The sequence below is a fragment of the Sinocyclocheilus anshuiensis genome, unplaced genomic scaffold (genome assembly GCF_001515605.1).
Source record: "Sinocyclocheilus anshuiensis isolate Anshui unplaced genomic scaffold, SAMN03320099.WGS_v1.1 scaffold200, whole genome shotgun sequence".
NCBI lineage: Eukaryota > Metazoa > Chordata > Actinopteri > Cypriniformes > Cyprinidae > Sinocyclocheilus > Sinocyclocheilus anshuiensis.
In genome coordinates this window covers 894,214-901,376 of record NW_015558595.1, presented here as the reverse complement: position 1 = coordinate 901,376, position 7,163 = coordinate 894,214, and the positions used below count along the sequence as shown (strand labels likewise).

Here is a 7,163-nt window from a genome sequence, read left to right as displayed (position 1 = left end):
TCTATATATATATATATATATATATATATATATATATATATATATAGGACTAAAATCTAATTTTCTTTGCTGAAATTGGAAACATTTATATTACACAAAGTATTTATACCTCATGGTAGTGTTTGTTCTAATTAATTTATGGTGGTTTTAATAATGAAAATGTAATTTTGATGATTTTTAAATCACCACATAATAGTAATGAGAGTTTGTGGGAAAATGTACTTAATTGTCATGAAAATAATGTTCTTTGTGAGATGTACAGTGTCTTTCCACCAGTTTTTCTGTGTCTACCTACAATCATGTTTCAGCTCAGTCCTTGTTTCTCTGTCTTCCTGTCTTCCATGTCTCGAGGGATCACTCTGTTTCCTCTCAGCTCACTGGGTGTTCGCTTGGCTTTTATTACCCCAGATCTGTTTTACCTCCAGTGAGACCGACACACACACAAACACCTGTGTGTGTATCACCCTGACTTCCCACTACTCTGTCCGATGGAAAAAAACCCACCCACAGGCCGCAGTGAGGTACTCTGTGTAACCATGGTGCCTTGTCTATAAAGAGAAATATGATTTCAGTTGTTCTCATTTAAAACCGTCTTCTCCCTCCTCTCTGTTAAATCTTTCCATCTTCTCTCACTGCTGAGAGTCAGGCAGTTCAGTGAAGCCTGATTCACAGCAAAGCTTCTCATTTGCAAATCCATCCCACCAAGCACAAAGAAGCTATTCCACATAAACACACACAATTAATAATGACAGAGGCTGACATCTCTGACCCCGTAGCAGCGGCGTAGGCATTGATTGACTAAGCTCTCAGTTGATAATGGCTCTGTTGTTGTATTCCACTGAGAGTTGCATTTGAAATCATACACATGTTTGCGGTCGTCATGCTTTCTCTGACAGACTGAACTGTGGGAAATCATAAAAACATAAAAACATCTGCATTCTCATTGCTAGAAGAGATCATTGTAGGTCAGTCCAGTTGTTTTTCTGACATTCAAAAATGCATTACAGTAGCACAACATGATCAGATACCACTAGAAAACAGGACAACATCTAATTTTCTCTTAGCAGTCGATTAGGACTGGATCAATATATAGTCTAGGAATCAAGTAGCGTTAGTTCTGGCAGGTCATGTTAGTCAAGCTCGCATCAGCTGACCTTCAGCTGATCCCCATCTACCTATGGGAATACGACACCTATCTAAGCATTCATATATAAGGTCCCTCAGTATTATCAGCAGTTTTCGCATTGCTCAATAGCTAATTACCCTCCTCCATCCCCAACTCCTCCTCTGTCAGTCGGGATTCAGCCTTCTGATTCTCCTTGAATCAGACTAATTCTAAAATGTGTACATAAAATGATTGAACTTTAACAATATCTGCAATACATTTATGTAGTTCTGTTCTGTTTACCCTGGGGGTTATTGCTGCTCTCCCTGCTCTCATCCATGCTAGGCTGCATGGAGGAGCAGGGAGTTCTTGGCCAGAACAGAACCATACCGCCAATCCAAACTGTATGCTAATTGTCAATCATCTTTGACGATAGTGGTCCTGACAGAACTGACTGTGGTCTTGAATAGGCAAAAACAAATTTGGTTGATATTTGTTTTAAAGAAATGTTCAAGGTTTAATTAGGCTCTATCAACAACTTTGATTACCACAGAAAATAATGTAGATTTGCCCCTTAGATCATGGGGCAGCAGGTGTACTAGAGGGTCTTCCAGAAATCTGGGGAGAAATTTTATTATTTATTTATTATTTATTATTTTTTTATTGTTTAGGGCTGTCAAAGTTCACTTTTTTCTATTGTATATTACATGTGATTGAGACAATTATTTTTTACACACCTATCATTTTAAAATATTACATTTTATGTATTATATATTAATATATATCATATATTTAGGTAATAGGTCTAATAGAAAATCATGGTTTCTGGTTTAAACCTTGTCTAAAAGCATATAACTCAAAAATTAAAAGAAACAGTTTTGATAAGATTTTTACTGTGTTGATTTGCAAAATACATACTGGCCAGCTTTACTGACTGCAGAAATGATTGACTTTTATAAACTTTTCTGGTGTGTTTTTTATGCATATTTTAAAATGCATCACAATCAAAATGTAAGGTATTTTGAAGTTGTAAATGAGAATTGAATTCAGGTTTATATATCTAACATTAAGGGCCAGATTTACTGAACAGGGCAAATTAGCGATAGAGCGCAGTCCCATAAAAGAGCTGATGGGAGTGGACATTTCTGCAGGTTATCTACTGACAATGTGCAAATTAAAGAACAGATCCAGCCGGCTCATTTCCATAATGACCAACACAATCTACCAAGAGCAGCGCAAATGAGCATAGGGCAATGAGAAAAATGATTAAGACATGCTTTTTTGGGGTGTTAAATAATAGAGCAAATACCAGTAAATTGACTGCAAACTTTAGTAAATCACCTTGCATGATTCATTTAAATTCTCTCCTCCTATAAATTTTGTGTCTGAAAGAGAAACTCCTACAATGCATATGCAATAAGGTCAGCCACAAAAATAACTGTGTCCACGCCTTTTCATCGCAAATTTTTCACTCCGTGTCTTTAGTAAATCCTGACAGTAGCTTTTTAAATCTGGCCCTAATACTGGGTAGAACAAATATACACTCATCTTTTCAGACAGAAACTAACAACCTCCACATTTCACTTTACTGTAAACACAATTTTTGATGCATGCAACAGATGCTGTTCATTTAGCTAAAGTTGTACTGAATCTGAAACGTTTCTTGACAAGCATTTTGAGGAGACATGACAGATGATTTTGAGAGGGTATGTTTTGGCCACTGCAGTTGGTTAGTGTCTAGTTGTCCTCGTTTTGGCAATGATTTCACATGGCTAAGTGAGCTTGATGACTCATCTGAATAGATGAGACCTCTTGTCACTAGGCACCATAGTTACTGATAGTCTTGATCTTGAAGTGCTCCGTGTTTGTGACATCAAATTTTTCTGTTCTTTAGATTCTTTGTTTGAGGACATTTTCACGGCACATTTTGTCATACTGACATTGTCTCTGCCACGCAGAGCTTTGCTGCTGGCGCTGTAAATTGAGTCGACGTTGTGACACGCGAGTGTCCTTTCACACCCTCGTTACGGGAATGTAAGAGACAGATTGCGCCATATGATACCTCGCGCAATTGCCAGGCCATAAAATGAGCTCATAGGGCATCCACGCGCGGCTCAGTGAAACTCGGCCTGATGGATGCTGGGAGTGTGAATTGATGTTGTACCAAAATTTTTACCACACTAATGTTCTTTTTGATTGATGAGAAACTTTGCTACAAAAGGAAACTGTACTTAACGATTCATCTGTTGTGTCATCTGCTGTGTATCAACCTATAAGCTGAATCTCATATCCAGTCTGAGGCATGTCTCTACAGATGTTCCACGTCTGGTTTTGGCACATTTCCTCATGCATAGTTATAGCCACATTAATCTCAGCCACAGACTGCTCATAAGCAAACCGTTTATTGACCATCTGATGCATTTTACCCACAAAAAAGGCAAGTTTTTTCAAAATCACAGGCTCCAATTCCCAAGGTTCATGGAATCAATCAATCAATTAATCAATAAAAATACATAAATATTTAACTATACTACATTTTCTTTAAGAAACTTAGTAGTAATTAAACAAGTCATCCGTAAGATATCATTCCACCAATTTAGAAATTTTGGTTTATATGATAATTATTTATATTTCGAAGCTGATAACCTCTGGGCCATGTTTTGAAAAAAGAGATCATTTAAATAATTCCCATGAACATTTATCGCACTAAATATATTATACAATATGTTATACTTGTTTTACTTTTCAGATAGGGAAGTCCACACCACAGCTATAACGATTACGATAGAGCAGTGGTTCTCAAACTCCTTTGGTCGCGCCCTCCTTTAAACCTATAAAAAAAATCTGCATTATGAAACTAAACATTATGAAAAATTAATGCTTTTTTAATTTAAAAAACCTACAAGGAAAAAAAAACACCTGCATCACTTGAAACATTGAAAAATAGCATAGAGAGAATAGCCTAACTGTTATTATTATTATTCTCTCTGTTATTTATTTATTTATTTGTGGCTTTCATGCTGTCCGCTAAGGCATAGGACACACACAGGCTTTCCTCCTCACCAATGACATTAAACACCGTCTTTACACCGGACGCGAGCGGCAAAATACAGTAGAACCCATTATAATCAGTGTCTACACTGGATGCGGCGCAACGCGACACGACAAAACCCGACATTAAACTAATGCCTTGTTCTGTTTATGACATACTGACACAAAGTTAAAATGATTTGCAACGATCGCTTGTCGCTTCCAGTGTAGAGCTGTTGCGGCACGACGTGACAATTGTAGCGTCCGGTATAGACACGGTGAGAGAAGCATGATATGCCTCGTCATATTTTCTGCATTTAGCTTTTGAATGACCAGCACCTGCCTGGGTCTGTGCGACTTCATCTATGGTTTTTCTCTTCCCTTTCACAAACCGATCCATCTCCCATTCTAAGTTACGTCCTTTGGCTGTTTACTGTTTTATTTCTATTCTTTTTCTGCTGATGGCTTGCGTCCCCCCTGCAATACTCGTGCGCCCCCCATGGCGGGCGCGCCCCACACTTTGAGAACCACTGCGATAGAGGATAAATATCATTGGAATCACTTTTTTTTTTCAGCTGATAAACAATAAAAACATTGACTGCCAATCAGAATCCACCCGACTTTAAAGAGTTTCAGCTTTTAAAGCATTAGACAATAATTGCAGCACACGCTTATAATAAACAGAATGTTATCGTCTCATAGTGTTAACACTAATATAGTTATCATTATTGTTATCTTTATAGTTATCACTCTTTGTGTGAATGGGCCTTAAAGGGGTCATATGATGCGATTTCAATTTTTCCTTTCTCTTTGGAGTGTTACAAGCTCTTGGTGCATAAAGAAGATCTGTAAAGTTGCAAAGACTAAAGTCTCAAATCCAAAGAGATATTCTTTATAAAAGTTAAGAGTCAACCACGCCTACCTAAAACGGCTCGTTCTAACACGCCCCCACATGTCTACGTCACCATGTGGGAAGATTTGCATCACGCCACGCAAATGTTCACGCAAAGAAAGAAGGCGTAACTTTTATTCTCGCTGTAGTATTGTTGTTGCCGCCGCCATGTCGTGAAGACGCTGTGTGATTCGTTGTGAAAGCTAAACTACTTTGTTTAGTCTTCCAAAAGAGGACGACATCTGCTTCGTCATGCCTAGAGCTGATCCGTGCTGGTTGCTGAGGAAATACAACAACTTTGTGGATCGCCGGACCGGCTTTCACCGTGGACGAAGTGGAGTCCAGCCCGGGGTCGTCACATGTGGTTGCCGCAAGCCCGCCGGACGCTCCTTCGTCGAATCCGCCTGCCGTTCCTCACTCTAGCCCGGCCGCCACTCACTCATTCAAACGTGAGTTTTGAGCAGTGTAGAGTAGCGCTTGTTGTTTGTCATTTCTCTGATCACAAATGTAGACATGGTTTTATGTTTATGCGGCACGATGCAATGCAATGTGTAAAAAGACAGTATAAATCATTATAATCCGGAATTATGTCCCCACTGGATGCAACAAATGCCTCGTTTATAATGGGTTTTCATGTTTTTGTCTCGTCGCTCCGGCCGGGACAAACCATCACAGTAAGGTAGGGGCGTAACATTTCCATCACACGCTTGAGGTATTCGGCCAATCACAACGCACTGGATAGCTGGCCAATCACAGCACACCTCGCTTTTCAGAACGATGAGCTTTGTAAAAATCGACGCGTTTCAGAAAGGCGGGGCATAGAGGAGAAACAATAATGTACAGTATGTGGAAAATAATGTGTTTTTTGAACCTTAAACCACATAAACACATTTCATTACACCAAATACACCAAATAATGTTATTTTTAGCAGCATCATATGACCTCTTTAACTGTGATTGTTCACTTGTGTTAGTCCTAAAAGAAAAATTCTAAATTACTTTCAAAGCCTGTATTTTCTCAATTCACCTGACATTGACAGTAGTAGAAAAAAAATAAAATAAATTGATGTCCTAAATATTTGTTTTGTGAGTATCTTTTTCATTGTTTTTCTTTTCGTTGTTTAGCTGGTCACGAACTTCACATACTGTTTCAAAATAAACAAGCACATGATTACATGTGCTCAGTTCACTAGTGACAGAAAGCACAGCTGTGGTGTCATACTAAAAGGCAGCATATAATCATCCTTGTAATAATTAATTAAATAAAATTAGTTAACATAAAGGGTTTCTTTTCTCGCCCTGTGTTGTACAGCTCACACATACACTACTAAATAGGAAAAGGCATTTCCTCCAGGATAAAACTGTACCCTATAGTACTAAAATGTGTCTGTCTGTGAAATAAAGTAGTTGTTTTGCAGTTGTTTACTATTGCGGTTCCGGTGTTTGAGTATGGAAATGGATGAAGGAGAGGTGAGGATGTTGCCCTGGTGCTGCACTTAAAACCACAGTGGCCCAGGTCAACCTCATTCTCTGAATAATTGCATTTCAGCAAGTTTGCGGGAGGAGCAGAGTAAAACAGGCACCAGTTGCCACTATCTCTGCCTGACAGACACATTCCTGTCATCGCACCCTCGTCGCACGTCTGTCACGAACGTCAGGCTCAGATGACGCTGAGATTCCATCCCATAATTGATGATCCTCGGTCTATACCTACCACAGCCTCTGATGCTCAGATGCTTTATCTGCAACAGAATGCTGCCTGGCTGCCTGCTTTTTTTATGGTCCTTGATTCTGGAAGGACTTCCCCCCATTCATTTTTTTCCATAGGCATTTTTTAAGAGTTCTAAGCAATGAAGCACACTAATTAAGTTTCAAGAATCACAACACTGAAATTATGATAAGCAGAAAAAAGGAAAGTCAATACTTAAATACTCCTAAAGTAGAATGAAATATTTATCCCATGAATCACTGCAAATGGTGTGATTAATTTAATTTATTTGTTATAACAATTATTTAGTGTTATTATTATACATTAGGGAATGTACTCTCCCACCTTCAATACCATGACTGAGGTGAGACCCTTGAGCAAGGCACCGAACCCCCAACTGCTCCCCGGGCGCCGCAGCAAAAATGGCT

General features: G+C 38.8%; 1 protein-coding gene across 2 annotated transcripts in view; it reads right to left on the bottom strand.

Moving 5' to 3' along the window:
* Positions 1 to 7,163, bottom strand: part of lin7a (lin-7 homolog A (C. elegans)) — a 46,992-nt gene that overhangs the window by 19,350 nt on the left and 20,479 nt on the right. The gene's annotated exons all lie outside the window — the stretch shown is intronic.